Here is a 16,022-nt window from a genome sequence, read left to right as displayed (position 1 = left end):
TAATCAGTGGAGTCGAGTCATCTGCACATGCTCAGTGGAGTCGAGTCATCTGCACATGCTCAGTGGAGTCGAGTCATCTGCACATGCTCAGTGGAGTCGAGTCATCTGCACATGCTCAGTGGAGTCGAGTCATCTGCACATGCTCAGTGGAGTCGAGTCATCTGCACATGCTCAGTGGAGTGGAGTCGAGTCATCTGCACATGCTCAGTGGAGTGGAGTCGAGTCATCTGCACATGCTCAGTGGAGTGGAGTCGAGTCATCTGCACATGCTCAGTGGAGTCGAGTCATCTGCACATGCTCAGTGGAGTCGAGTCATCTGCACATGCTCAGTGGAGTCGAGTCATCTGCACATGCTCAGTGGAGTCGAGTCATCTGCACATGCTCAGTGGAGTCGAGTCATCTGCACATGCTCAGTGGAGTCGAGTCATCTGCACATGCTCAGTGGAGTCGAGTCATCTGCACATGCTCAGTGGAGTCGAGTCATCTGCACATGCTCAGTGGAGTCGAGTCATCTGCACATGCTCAGTGGAGTCGAGTCATCTGCACATGCTCAGTGGAGTCGAGTCATCTGCACATGCTCAGTGGAGTCGAGTCATCTGCACATGCTCAGTGGAGTCGAGTCATCTGCACATGCTCAGTGGAGTCGAGTCATCTGCACATGCTCAGTGGAGTCGAGTCATCTGCACATGCTCAGTGGAGTCGAGTCATCTGCACATGCTCAGTGGAGTCGAGTCATCTGCACATGCTCAGTGGAGTCGAGTCATCTGCACATGCTCAGTGGAGTCGAGTCATCTGCACATGCTCAGTGGAGTCGAGTCATCTGCACATGCTCAGTGGAGTCGAGTCATCTGCACATGCTCAGTGGAGTCGAGTCATCTGCACATGCTCAGTGGAGTCGAGTCATCTGCACATGCTCAGTGGAGTCGAGTCATCTGCACATGCTCAGTGGAGTCGAGTCATCTGCACATGCTCAGTGGAGTCGAGTCATCTGCACATGCTCAGTGGAGTCGAGTCATCTGCACATGCTCAGTGGAGTCGAGTCATCTGCACATGCTCAGTGGAGTCGAGTCATCTGCACATGCTCAGTGGAGTCGAGTCATCTGCACATGCTCAGTGGAGTCGAGTCATCTGCACATGCTCAGTGGAGTCGAGTCATCTGCACATGCTCAGTGGAGTCGAGTCATCTGCACATGCTCAGTGGAGTCGAGTCATCTGCACATGCTCAGTGGAGTCGAGTCATCTGCACATGCTCAGTGGAGTCGAGTCATCTGCACATGCTCAGTGGAGTCGAGTCATCTGCACATGCTCAGTGGAGTCGAGTCATCTGCACATGCTCAGTGGAGTCGAGTCATCTGCACATGCTCAGTGGAGTCGAGTCATCTGCACATGCTCAGTGGAGTCGAGTCATCTGCACATGCTCAGTGGAGTCGAGTCATCTGCACATGCTCAGTGGAGTCGAGTCATCTGCACATGCTCAGTGGAGTCGAGTCATCTGCACATGCTCAGTGGAGTCGAGTCATCTGCACATGCTCAGTGGAGTCGAGTCATCTGCACATGCTCAGTGGAGTCGAGTCATCTGCACATGCACATGCTCAGTGGAGTCGAGTCATCTGCACATGCTCAGTGGAGTCGAGTCATCTGCACATGCTCAGTGGAGTCGAGTCATCTGCACATGCTCAGTGGAGTCGAGTCATCTGCACATGCTCAGTGGAGTCGAGTCATCTGCACATGCTCAGTGGAGTCGAGTCATCTGCACATGCTCAGTGGAGTCGAGTCATCTGCACATGCTCAGTGGAGTCGAGTCATCTGCACATGCTCAGTGGAGTCGAGTCATCTGCACATGCTCAGTGGAGTCGAGTCATCTGCACATGCTCAGTGGAGTCGAGTCATCTGCACATGCTCAGTGGAGTCGAGTCATCTGCACATGCTCAGTGGAGTCGAGTCATCTGCACATGCTCAGTGGAGTCGAGTCATCTGCACATGCTCAGTGGAGTCGAGTCATCTGCACATGCTCAGTGGAGTCGAGTCATCTGCACATGCTCAGTGGAGTCGAGTCATCTGCACATGCTCAGTGGAGTCGAGTCATCTGCACATGCTCAGTGGAGTCGAGTCATCTGCACGTGCTCAGTGGAGTCGAGTCATCTGCACGTGCTCAGTGGAGTCGAGTCATCTGCACGTGCTCAGTGGAGTCGAGTCATCTGCACGTGCTCAGTGGAGTCGAGTCATCTGCACGTGCTCAGTGGAGTCGAGTCATCTGCACGTGCTCAGTGGAGTCGAGTCATCTGCACGTGCTCAGTGGAGTCGAGTCATCTGCACGTGCTCAGTGGAGTCGAGTCATCTGCACGTGCTCAGTGGAGTCGAGTCATCTGCACGTGCTCAGTGGAGTCGAGTCATCTGCACGTGCTCAGTGGAGTCGAGTCATCTGCACGTGCTCAGTGGAGTCGAGTCATCTGCACGTGCTCAGTGGAGTCGAGTCATCTGCACGTGCTCAGTGGAGTCGAGTCATCTGCACGTGCTCAGTGGAGTCGAGTCATCTGCACGTGCTCAGTGGAGTCGAGTCATCTGCACGTGCTCAGTGGAGTCGAGTCATCTGCACGTGCTCAGTGGAGTCGAGTCATCTGCACGTGCTCAGTGGAGTCGAGTCATCTGCACGTGCTCAGTGGAGTCGAGTCATCTGCACGTGCTCAGTGGAGTCGAGTCATCTGCACGTGCTCAGTGGAGTCGAGTCATCTGCACGTGCTCAGTGGAGTCGAGTCATCTGCACGTGCTCAGTGGAGTCGAGTCATCTGCACGTGCTCAGTGGAGTCGAGTCATCTGCACGTGCTCAGTGGAGTCGAGTCATCTGCACGTGCTCAGTGGAGTCGAGTCATCTGCACGTGCTCAGTGGAGTCGAGTCATCTGCACGTGCTCAGTGGAGTCGAGTCATCTGCACGTGCTCAGTGGAGTCGAGTCATCTGCACGTGCTCAGTGGAGTCGAGTCATCTGCACATGCTCAGTGGAGTCGAGTCATCTGCACATGCTCAGTGGAGTCGAGTCATCTGCACATGCTCAGTGGAGTCGAGTCATCTGCACATGCTCAGTGGAGTCGAGTCATCTGCACATGCTCAGTGGAGTCGAGTCATCTGCACATGCTCAGTGGAGTCGAGTCATCTGCACATGCTCAGTGAGTCGAGTCATCTGCACATGCTCAGTGGAGTCGAGTCATCTGCACATGCTCAGTGGAGTCGAGTCATCTGCACATGCTCAGTGGAGTCGAGTCATCTGCACATGCTCAGTGGAGTCGAGTCATCTGCACATGCTCAGTGGAGTCGAGTCATCTGCACATGCTCAGTGGAGTCGAGTCATCTGCACATGCTCAGTGGAGTCGAGTCATCTGCACATGCTCAGTGGAGTCGAGTCATCTGCACATGCTCAGTGGAGTCGAGTCATCTGCACATGCTCAGTGGAGTCGAGTCATCTGCACATGCTCAGTGGAGTCGAGTCATCTGCACATGCTCAGTGGAGTCGAGTCATCTGCACAAGCTCAGTGGAGTAGAGTCATCTGCACATGCTCAGTGGAGTCGAGTCATCTGCACATGCTCAGTGGAGTCGAGTCATCTGCACATGCTCAGTGGAGTCGAGTCATCTGCACATGCTCAGTGGAGTCGAGTCATCTGCACATGCTCAGTGGAGTCGAGTCATCTGCACATGCTCAGTGGAGGAGAGTCATCTGCACATGCTCAGTGGAGGCGAGTCATCTGCACATGCTCAGTGGAGTCGAGTCATCTGCACATGCTCAGTGGAGTCGAGTCATCTGCACATGCTCAGTGGAGTCGAGTCATCTGCACATGCTCAGTGGAGTCGAGTCATCTGCACGTGCTCAGTGGAGTCGAGTCATCTGCACGTGCTCAGTGGAGTCGAGTCATCTGCACGTGCTCAGTGGAGTCGAGTCATCTGCACGTGCTCAGTGGAGTCGAGTCATCTGCACGTGCTCAGTGGAGTCGAGTCATCTGCACGTGCTCAGTGGAGTCGAGTCATCTGCACGTGCTCAGTGGAGTCGAGTCATCTGCACGTGCTCAGTGGAGTCGAGTCATCTGCACGTGCTCAGTGGAGTCGAGTCATCTGCACGTGCTCAGTGGAGTCGAGTCATCTGCACGTGCTCAGTGGAGTCGAGTCATCTGCACGTGCTCAGTGGAGTCGAGTCATCTGCACGTGCTCAGTGGAGTCGAGTCATCTGCACGTGCTCAGTGGAGTCGAGTCATCTGCACGTGCTCAGTGGAGTCGAGTCATCTGCACGTGCTCAGTGGAGTCGAGTCATCTGCACGTGCTCAGTGGAGTCGAGTCATCTGCACGTGCTCAGTGGAGTCGAGTCATCTGCACGTGCTCAGTGGAGTCGAGTCATCTGCACGTGCTCAGTGGAGTCGAGTCATCTGCACGTGCTCAGTGGAGTCGAGTCATCTGCACGTGCTCAGTGGAGTCGAGTCATCTGCACGTGCTCAGTGGAGTCGAGTCATCTGCACGTGCTCAGTGGAGTCGAGTCATCTGCACGTGCTCAGTGGAGTCGAGTCATCTGCACGTGCTCAGTGGAGTCGAGTCATCTGCACGTGCTCAGTGGAGTCGAGTCATCTGCACGTGCTCAGTGGAGTCGAGTCATCTGCACGTGCTCAGTGGAGTCGAGTCATCTGCACATGCTCAGTGGAGTCGAGTCATCTGCACATGCTCAGTGGAGTCGAGTCATCTGCACATGCTCAGTGGAGTCGAGTCATCTGCACATGCTCAGTGGAGTCGAGTCATCTGCACATGCTCAGTGGAGTCAAGTCATCTGCACATGCTCAGTGGAGTCGAGTCATCTGCACATGCTCAGTGGAGTCGAGTCATCTGCACATGCTCAGTGAAGTCGAGTCATCTGCACATGCTCAGTGGACTCGAGTCATCTGCACATGCTCAGTGGAGTCGAGTCATCTGCACATGCTCAGTGGAGTCGAGTCATCTGCACATGCTCAGTGGAGTCGAGTCATCTGCACATGCTCAGTGGAGTCGAGTCATCTGCACATGCTCAGTGGAGTCGAGTCATCTGCACATGCTCAGTGGAGTCGAGTCATCTGCACATGCTCAGTGGAGTCGAGTCATCTGCACATGCTCAGTGGAGTCGAGTCATCTGCACATGCTCAGTGAAGTCGAGTCATCTGCACATGCTCAGTGGAGGAGAGTCATCTGCACATGCTCAGTGGAGTCAAGTCATCTGCACATGCTCAGTGGAGTCGAGTCATCTGCACATGCTCAGTGGAGTCGAGTCATCTGCACGTGCTCAGTGGAGTCGAGTCATCTGCACGTGCTCAGTGGAGTCGAGTCATCTGCACGTGCTCAGTGGAGTCTAGTCATCTGCACATGCTCAGTGGAGTCGAGTCATCTGCACATGCTCAGTGGAGTCGAGTCATCTGCACGTGCTCAGTGGAGTCGAGTCATCTGCACGTGCTCAGTGGAGTCGAGTCATCTGCACGTGCTCAGTGGAGGAGAGTCATCTGCACATGCTCAGTGGAGGAGAGTCATCTGCACATGCTCAGTGGAGTCAAGTCATCTGCACATGATCAGTGGAGTCGAGTCATCTGCACATGCTCAGTGGAGTCGAGTCATCTGCACATGCTCAGTGGAGTCGAGTCATCTGCACATGCTCAGTGGAGGAGTCATCTGCACATGCTCAGTGGAGTCAAGTCATCTGCACATGCTCAGTGGAGTCAAGTCATCTGCACATGCTCAGTGGAGTCGAGTCATCTGCACATGCTCAGTGGAGTCGAGTCATCTGCACATGCTCAGTGGAGTCGAGTCATCTGCACATGCTCAGTGGAGTCGAGTCATCTGCACATGCTCAGTGGAGTCGAGTCATCTGCACATGCTCAGTGGAGTCGAGTCATCTGCACATGCTCAGTGGAGTCGAGTCATCTGCACATGCTCAGTGGAGTCGAGTCATCTGCACATGCTCAGTGGAGTCGAGTCATCTGCACATGCTCAGTGGAGTCGAGTCATCTGCACATGCTCAGTGGAGTCGAGTCATCTGCACATGCTCAGTGGAGTCGAGTCATCTGCACATGCTCAGTGGAGTCGAGTCATCTGCACATGCTCAGTGGAGTCGAGTCATCTGCACATGCTCAGTGGAGTCGAGTCATCTGCACATGCTCAGTGGAGTCGAGTCATCTGCACATGCTCAGTGGAGTCGAGTCATCTGCACATGCTCAGTGGAGTCGAGTCATCTGCACATGCTCAGTGGAGTCGAGTCATCTGCACATGCTCAGTGGAGTCGAGTCATCTGCACATGCTCAGTGGAGTCGAGTCATCTGCACATGCTCAGTGGAGTCGAGTCATCTGCACATGCTCAGTGGAGTCGAGTCATCTGCACATGCTCAGTGGAGTCGAGTCATCTGCACATGATCAGTGGAGTCGAGTCATCTGCACATGATCAGTGGAGTCGAGTCATCTGCACATGCTCAGTGGAGTCGAGTCATCTGCACATGCTCAGTGGAGGAGAGTCATCTGCACATGCTCAGTGGAGGAGAGTCATCTGCACATGCTCAGTGGAGTCGAGTCATCTGCACATGCTCAGTGGAGTCGAGTCATCTGCACATGCTCAGTGGAGTCGAGTCATCTGCACATGCTCAGTGGAGTCGAGTCATCTGCACATGCTCAGTGGAGTCGAGTCATCTGCACATGCTCAGTGGAGTCGAGTCATCTGCACATGCTCAGTGGAGTCGAGTCATCTGCACATGCTCAGTGGAGTCGAGTCATCTGCACATGCACATGCTCAGTGGAGTCGAGTCATCTGCACACGCTCAGTGGAGTCGAGTCATCTGCACACGCTCAGTGGAGTCGAGTCATCTGCACACGCTCAGTGGAGTCGAGTCATCTGCACATGCTCAGTGGAGTCGAGTCATCTGCACAAGCTCAGTGGAGTAGAGTCATCTGCACATGCTCAGTGGAGTCGAGTCATCTGCACATGCTCAGTGGAGTCGAGTCATCTGCACATGCTCAGTGGAGTCGAGTCATCTGCACATGCTCAGTGGAGTCGAGTCATCTGCACATGCTCAGTGGAGTCGAGTCATCTGCACATGCTCAGTGGAGTCGAGTCATCTGCACATGCTCAGTGGAGGAGAGTCATCTGCACATGCTCAGTGGAGTCGAGTCATCTGCACATGCTCAGTGGAGTCGAGTCATCTGCACGTGCTCAGTGGAGTCGAGTCATCTGCACGTGCTCAGTGGAGTCGAGTCATCTGCACGTGCTCAGTGGAGTCGAGTCATCTGCACGTGCTCAGTGGAGTCGAGTCATCTGCACGTGCTCAGTGGAGTCGAGTCATCTGCACGTGCTCAGTGGAGTCGAGTCATCTGCACGTGCTCAGTGGAGTCGAGTCATCTGCACGTGCTCAGTGGAGTCGAGTCATCTGCACGTGCTCAGTGGAGTCGAGTCATCTGCACGTGCTCAGTGGAGTCGAGTCATCTGCACGTGCTCAGTGGAGTCGAGTCATCTGCACGTGCTCAGTGGAGTCGAGTCATCTGCACGTGCTCAGTGGAGTCGAGTCATCTGCACGTGCTCAGTGGAGTCGAGTCATCTGCACGTGCTCAGTGGAGTCGAGTCATCTGCACGTGCTCAGTGGAGTCGAGTCATCTGCACGTGCTCAGTGGAGTCGAGTCATCTGCACGTGCTCAGTGGAGTCGAGTCATCTGCACGTGCTCAGTGGAGTCGAGTCATCTGCACGTGCTCAGTGGAGTCGAGTCATCTGCACGTGCTCAGTGGAGTCGAGTCATCTGCACGTGCTCAGTGGAGTCGAGTCATCTGCACGTGCTCAGTGGAGTCGAGTCATCTGCACGTGCTCAGTGGAGTCGAGTCATCTGCACGTGCTCAGTGGAGTCGAGTCATCTGCACGTGCTCAGTGGAGTCGAGTCATCTGCACGTGCTCAGTGGAGTCGAGTCATCTGCACGTGCTCAGTGGAGTCGAGTCATCTGCACGTGCTCAGTGGAGTCGAGTCATCTGCACGTGCTCAGTGGAGTCGAGTCATCTGCACGTGCTCAGTGGAGTCGAGTCATCTGCACATGCTCAGTGGAGTCGAGTCATCTGCACATGCTCAGTGGAGTCGAGTCATCTGCACATGCTCAGTGGAGTCGAGTCATCTGCACATGCTCAGTGGAGTCGAGTCATCTGCACATGCTCAGTGGAGTCGAGTCATCTGCACATGCTCAGTGGAGTCGAGTCATCTGCACATGCTCAGTGGAGTCGAGTCATCTGCACATGCTCAGTGGAGTCAAGTCATCTGCACATGCTCAGTGAAGTCGAGTCATCTGCACATGCTCAGTGGACTCAAGTCATCTGCACATGCTCAGTGGAGTCGAGTCATCTGCACATGCTCAGTGGAGTCGAGTCATCTGCACATGCTCAGTGGAGTCGAGTCATCTGCACATGCTCAGTGGAGTCGAGTCATCTGCACATGCTCAGTGGAGTCGAGTCATCTGCACATGCTCAGTGGAGTCGAGTCATCTGCACATGCTCAGTGAAGTCGAGTCATCTGCACATGCTCAGTGGAGGAGAGTCATCTGCACATGCTCAGTGGAGTCAAGTCATCTGCACATGCTCAGTGGAGTCGAGTCATCTGCACATGCTCAGTGGAGTCGAGTCATCTGCACGTGCTCAGTGGAGTCGAGTCATCTGCACGTGCTCAGTGGAGTCGAGTCATCTGCACGTGCTCAGTGGAGTCTAGTCATCTGCACGTGCTCAGTGGAGTCGAGTCATCTGCACATGCTCAGTGGAGTCGAGTCATCTGCACGTGCTCAGTGGAGTCGAGTCATCTGCACGTGCTCAGTGGAGTCGAGTCATCTGCACGTGCTCAGTGGAGGAGAGTCATCTGCACATGCTCAGTGGAGGAGAGTCATCTGCACATGCTCAGTGGAGTCAAGTCATCTGCACATGCTCAGTGGAGTCGAGTCATCTGCACATGCTCAGTGGAGTCGAGTCATCTGCACATGCTCAGTGGAGTCGAGTCATCTGCACATGCTCAGTGGAGGAGTCATCTGCACATGCTCAGTGGAGTCAAGTCATCTGCACATGCTCAGTGGAGTCAAGTCATCTGCACATGCTCAGTGGAGTCGAGTCATCTGCACATGCTCAGTGGAGGAGAGTCATCTGCACATGCTCAGTGGAGGAGAGTCATCTGCACATGCTCAGTGGAGTCGAGTCATCTGCACATGCTCAGTGGAGTCGAGTCATCTGCACATGCTCAGTGGAGTCGAGTCATCTGCACATGCTCAGTGGAGTCGAGTCATCTGCACATGCTCAGTGGAGTCGAGTCATCTGCACATGCTCAGTGGAGGAGAGTCATCTGCACATGCTCAGTGGAGTCGAGTCATCTGCACATGCTCAGTGGAGGAGAGTCATCTGCACATGCTCAGTGGAGGAGAGTCATCTGCACATGCTCAGTGGAGTCAAGTCATCTGCACATGCTCAGTGGAGTCGAGTCATCTGCACATGCTCAGTGGAGTCGAGTCATCTGCACGTGCTCAGTGGAGTCGAGTCATCTGCACATGCTCAGTGGAGTCGAGTCATCTGCACATGCTCAGTGGAGTCAAGTCATCTGCACATGCTCAGTGGAGTCGAGTCATCTGCACATGCTCAGTGGAGTCGAGTCATCTGCACGTGCTCAGTGGAGTCGAGTCATCTGCACATGCTCAGTGGAGTCAAGTCATCTGCACATGCTCAGTGGAGGAGAGTCATCTGCACATGCTCAGTGGAGGAGAGTCATCTGCACATGCTCAGTGGAGTCAAGTCATCTGCACATGCTCAGTGGAGTCGAGTCATCTGCACATGCTCAGTGGAGTCGAGTCATCTGCACATGCTCAGTGGAGTCGAGTCATCTGCACATGCTCAGTGGAGGAGTCATCTGCACATGCTCAGTGGAGTCAAGTCATCTGCACATGCTCAGTGGAGTCGAGTCATCTGCACATGCTCAGTGGAGGAGAGTCATCTGCACATGCTCAGTGGAGGAGAGTCATCTGCACATGCTCAGTGGAGGAGAGTCATCTGCACATGCTCAGTGGAGTCGAGTCATCTGCACATGCTCAGTGGAGTCGAGTCATCTGCACATGCTCAGTGGAGTCGAGTCATCTGCACATGCTCAGTGGAGGAGAGTCATCTGCACATGCTCAGTGGAGTCGAGTCATCTGCACATGCTCAGTGGAGGAGAGTCATCTGCACATGCTCAGTGGAGTCGAGTCATCTGCACATGCTCAGTGGAGTCGAGTCATCTGCACATGCTCAGTGGAGTCGAGGCGTCTGCACATGCTCAGTGGAGTCGAGTCATCTGCACATGCTCAGTGGAGTCGAGGCGTCTGCACATGCTCAGTGGAGTCGAGGCGTCTGCACATGCTCAGTGGAGTCGAGTCATCTGCACATGCTCAGTGGAGTCGAGGCGTCTGCACATGCTCAGTGGAGGAGTTGTGCTGTGTTGCTTTTCTCGTGATGTAAATGGCTTTGGTTTATTCACTTTACAAAGTCCAAAAGTGGAGGCGATGGGCCCCGGGGCCCGTCTGGGACCTGCAGATACTTCAGAGCTGAGCAGAGTTTAGTCAATATCATTATTTGCTCCATGAGCTGCGTCTTAAGGATTTTTTTTATCTTGCGGGTTTGTTTTGGGTCTTTTTCCGGGTCGTGCGTAGCACGTCAGCTCTGATTGGCTGCTGCGCATCTGCTGCAACGAGCTGAACAAAGCTGAACATGTCGCACCGGCCGCTTTGGCCTCGGGCGCCTCATACGCGCTCAAAGCGCTGAGAGCGTACGAAAACGCAGGAATCGCGCCGCGGAAAACTGTCAAGAAATCGCACAGAAACCAATGCTATTCCTTAACACAATTCAACTTCAGAAAGGTCAGACTTTGTGTGGCTTGTGGAGGGCCCGCTGAGCGCGATGGCCCTGCTCAGTCTCACCTCCTTTTTCTCTCGTGCAGGTCCTTTTATTTCACATAATAGGCGGGTCACATTCTCATTGGTTAACTCGACATCACTTGGGGGATGTTCACTTATTCTCGTCCCTGGGGACAATGGGCTTTACCGTTCCTCACACCCCATAAAGAACACATGCCGTTTTCTCCTCTTAGACTAATGATGCAGATAATATACATCACAGAAATGTCATCATATATTTACATTTTATTACAGAAACGCACCACGTGCTCGACGCGCCTTTACATAGACTTTGGATGTAAACTGGCGGTGTGGACGGGCCTTAAGAGGGTAGCTGCTGGCTTTAGTAGTTTCTTTGTAGGTTTCTGCAGCTTTCCGTCCCTGTCTGGCCTGGACAGTCTCTCTGGAATACATGTAACATCTGCCCCTGTGTCAAGTTTAAACTCAACATTTTCCCCATTTAACTTGACCTTTTGAACCCAGGGTTCAGACCTGTTTGTTCCTATTTCCCCCAAGAACACAGTTACTTCACGTAAACCTTCACTACTACGACAAGCTACTGCAAAATGTCCTTTCTTCTGACATTTAGGACACTGCGTCTTTAGCTGGACTTTCTTTCCTCGAGTCTTTATTCTTTCGTCCACAGCGACTGCCTCGTCTTCATTTGGCTTGGATATATTTAGTTCTTCTGCTCCATGTTCCATGTCTGAGACTTGCCTCTTTCATATTTGTTCGTATAATGTCCATGTTCTGTGCTTTTCTTCTGCAGCGCTGCTGTGTAACATTGTCTGTTGTTTCTTTACAGTTTCACTCTGCCTGACCTTTGGCCTTCTGAAGTGTTCATTCTGAGTCCATTTGTAGCTGCTCTGACAATCTTTTGTCTCTTATGCCGACTACAGCTCTGTCCCTTAAGTTCCTCTTTAAACATTCCAAATCCACCGTTTTCCTCAGGTTTGTGTCCAGCTGTGATGAAGGATTCTGCTCAAAAACGACCTCGTGTTTTCTCACATCATGTTGATCAGAAGCTGCTTTAACTGCGTCATAGTTCTTCAAACAAGAGTGAATTCACCTGATATTCCTCTGGTTTGATGTCGAGCGCTTGCAATGCCAAACCTTTCAAAACGTCTGATCCACTTTGGCCAATCTGTAGAACGTGAAAACTCAAATGTCTCGGGGGTTAGAGTGATCTGCACAGTGGTCGCCGTCTCTCTTTGTGAATCGCTGGCGTCGTCGCGTTCAGGATCTGAGTTTTCTGATGCACGTCGCTCTGCGCTTCTTCCTCCGCCGACATGTGGGCGGGGCTGTGGGCGGGGCTGTGGGCGGGGCTGTGGGCGGGGCTGCGCGCGCACACACCTGTTAGCGCTGGTCACTGCTTTCGCCCGCACAACGGTCATTTTCGCTCTAAAAAAACTGCCGAAAACTTCTTCCGCAAGTTCTCGGCACAGCACTGGACACGAGCGCGTTACGTCTAGAAGAACGTTTAATCCAAGAACCGGAAGTCCCACCAACCCTGATGCAATGCATTCTGGGAACAGTAGTCCACCGCTACATGTTTGTCATCATATTTGAAGAGTATTTTGGGGCACCAGTCATAGATTAGGCATTTAACAACTCTATAATCATATATCTAAATTCATTAATTTATTAAAAATGTATTTGCTCGTTGATCTGAAGGTTTGTGAGGACGTAACCGTGACATTGAGCCCTTTTCTGGAAATGAAGAAACACTTTACCAAATGTGGTTTATAAAGATTTATTGACCAAATAACTAAACAGATATTTGAATTTGGAATATGCAAATGAGTCGATAACAGATGGAGACGCTAGACATGATGGTTCTACATCTAATTGTGTGTTAGAGTTAATTCTAAGATGATATTATCAGCCAAACTGTGAAGTGCATTTATAGGACCAGAACCAGAAGCTGTGATCCTGAGGAGACGGGCCTGTGTGGAGTCTGAGGGCCTGTTTGCCCTTGTCGCCTCCAGGGGTCCCTCAGGGGTCACTCAGGAGTCCCTCAGGGGTCACTCAGGGATCCCTCAGGGGTCACTCAGGAGTCCCTCAGGGGTCACTCAGGGGTCACTCAGGGGTCCCTCAGGAGTCACTCAGGGGTCACTCAGGGGTCACGCTGCAGCTCGGTCCACACACAGCTCCTCTGGAGCTGTGCTACTTTATGTCTATATGTTTGCTTCTCTGTCTGCAAACTGGGTTCTTTGATAAAGCTATCGCCCCCTGGTGGTCCTCATATATCTTGACTGGTGTATGCTGGTTACAACTATCTATTCCTCCAAGTAGTTGTACAAGATACATACTTTCCTTAGTAGTGGCTGCTAGCGCCAGATACTCAGCTTCGCATGTGGATAATGCCACTGTTTGCTTCCATGATATAACTGGACCTTTCTCAGTTAAGCTGAAACAGTATCCAAATGTGCTCCTCCCATCATCCATATCGGCCAATCAGCATCACTGTATCCCTCCAGCTGTAATGGGCTTTCCTCACATTTCTGGTAGTGTAGTTCTTGATCCATAGTACCCTTTAAGTACCGTTTAAGTACCCTTTAAGTACCCTTTAAGTACCCTTTAAGTACCCTTTAAGTACCCTTTAAGTACCCTTTAAGTACCTCAGTATGTGTTTCGCTGTAGCCCAATGCTGTTGCTTTGGTTCCGCTCGGTATTGAGATAGTTTACTCACAGCCCAGCTCAGGTCAGGTCTTGTACATGTCATAATGTATATCAAGCTTCCTACTATCTCTCTTTATCCTGTTGAATTAATAACTTCACCATCACTGTCAAAGTTTAACTCTTGCTCACATGGGGTGGACCTGGGTTTGCATTCGGACATTCCAAATTTCGCTAATATCTTCTCTATGTGTCTCTTTTGGGTCATTTTGATTTCTCCATCACTTTGTCTGAAATCTATACCAGGAAGTATTTAAGTGGACCCATATCCTTCATCTTAAATCTTCTCTTCAACATTTCCTTCACATCACTGAGTAAGGTGTTGTTACTCGCTGCTATGATTAAATCATCCACCCATACTAACAAAATCACTTTCTCATTCTCAGATTTTCTGCTGTAGACACAATGATCAGCATCATTTTGTACAAAACCGTTCTCTGTAAGGTGATTATGTAGTAACATACTCCAGTTACGCCCGGACTGTTTTAAACCAGACAATGACTTGTTGAGTTTACACACTAAGTGTTCCCCTGTCTTTGATTTGATTTCAAAACCTTCCGGCTGTTCCATATATACCTCACAGTCCATTGGAGGTAAGCAGTCTTCACATCCATTTGGTGTAAAGTAAGATCCTCCTGTACAGCCACCTGCATTAATGCTCGTACTTGACCACGCCCCTTTGCAACATATCTGGCTTTACAAGTCTCAGATCCATCTGGGCTCTCTTTCACTGCATATACCCAGCGACCTCCCACTGCTTGCTTGCCTCTTGGCCGTGGGGTCAGAGTGAAAGTTTCATTCTTTGTCAAAGAGTTCATCTCCTCTTTCATCGCATCAGCCCACATTTTTGACTTTTTAGAGTCCATTGCCTCTCTAAGTGTTTTAGGAACATCATAAACTACTCTGTAGAAATAATCTACATTCTCACTTCCGTCATTGTTACACTCAACTTTACACTGGTACTCCTTAAGGTATTCTGGAGCCTTTCTCTGTCTTGTAGGGTATCTCCTTTCTCCCTCTTCTTCTGAGTACTGTCTGTCTGGGTCGGACCTGTCTCAGCAGTCTCCTCAACACTGGACTCTTTACTCTCTTCAGGCTGTCTCTGACCCTGTCTTTGTCTCTGACCCTGTCTTTGTCTCTGACCCTGTCTCTGACCCGGGTTGACTCTCTTCTGAGGTGTATTTACATAACTCTCAATGTCTTCCCCCATGTCACAATCTGTCTGGGTCTGGCTATCTGTGCCACCTTTGGTGATACATTTTACCAGCCTATGATTTAGGACTTTTCCTGTCTCAGGATAATACACATTATATGCTGGACTATATTTGTCATAGCCTACAAGGACCCCCTGTTGCATCTAGAGTCTAGCTTTTTCTTATCCTGCTTGTAAACGTAGCATTCAGAGCCAAATATCTGCATGTTGGATAGTTTTTCCTGTGAAAACACGGTAAGGTGTCTGCTCTAGCCGCTAATGCTAGCACCTGTTGCGGATTTGGGCTGCTGTTTGTACAGCATATGCCCATAATTGCTTTGGGAGGTTACTCTCCAATAGCATGCATCGTGACATCTCAAATAAGGTTCTCCACCCTCATTCTGATGAGGTGAGTAGGGTGCACTCTTCTCGTGCCTTATCCCATTACTCCTAAGTAGACACTGAAACTCTTGTCCGGTAAACTCTGTGCTGTTATCTGACCTTATGCACTTTACCTTTCCATATGGGGCTACATCCGCTATGAATTTTTCTGTAGCTTTTGTCGTGTCACTTTTTGTTTTAATAAAGTATGGAAATATCATCCCACTGCAATCATCAGTAAATGCTATTGCATATCTGTACCCATCTTTATCTGCTGGTTCTATAGGACCGCATAGGTCTGTGTGTACAAGCTCTAACACAGCTGTGGCTTTAGAGTCTGTGTGTACAAGCTCTAACACAGCTGTGGCTTTAGAGTCTGTGTACGAGCTCTAACACAGCTGTAGCTTTAGAGTCTGTGTGTACGAGCTCTAACACAGCTGTAGCTTTAGAGTCTGTGTGTACAAGCTCTAACACAGCTGTAGCTTTAGAGTCTGTGTACGAGCTCTAACACAGCTGTAGCTTTAGAGTCTGTGTACAAGCTCTAACACAGCTGTGGCTTTAGAGTCTGTGTGTACAAGCTCTAACACAGCTGTAGCTTTAGAGTCTGTGTACAAGCTCTAACACAGCTGTAGCTTTAGAGTCTGTGTGTACAAGCTCTAACACAGCTGTGGCTTTAGAGTCTGTGTACAAGCTCTAACACAGCTGTAGCTTTAGAGTCTGTGTGTACAAGCTCTAACACAGCTGTAGCTTTAGAGTCTGTGTACAAGCTCTAACACAGCTGTGGCTTTAGAGTCTGTGTACAAGCTCTAACACAGCTGTAGCTTTAGAGTCTGTGTGTACAAGCTCTAACACAGC

Source organism: Eucyclogobius newberryi, unplaced genomic scaffold (assembly GCF_026437365.1).
Source record: "Eucyclogobius newberryi isolate DKJ021-1_F unplaced genomic scaffold, fEucNew1.0.hap1 SCAF_3, whole genome shotgun sequence".
NCBI lineage: Eukaryota > Metazoa > Chordata > Actinopteri > Gobiiformes > Gobiidae > Eucyclogobius > Eucyclogobius newberryi.
This window is presented reverse-complemented; position numbering follows the sequence as displayed.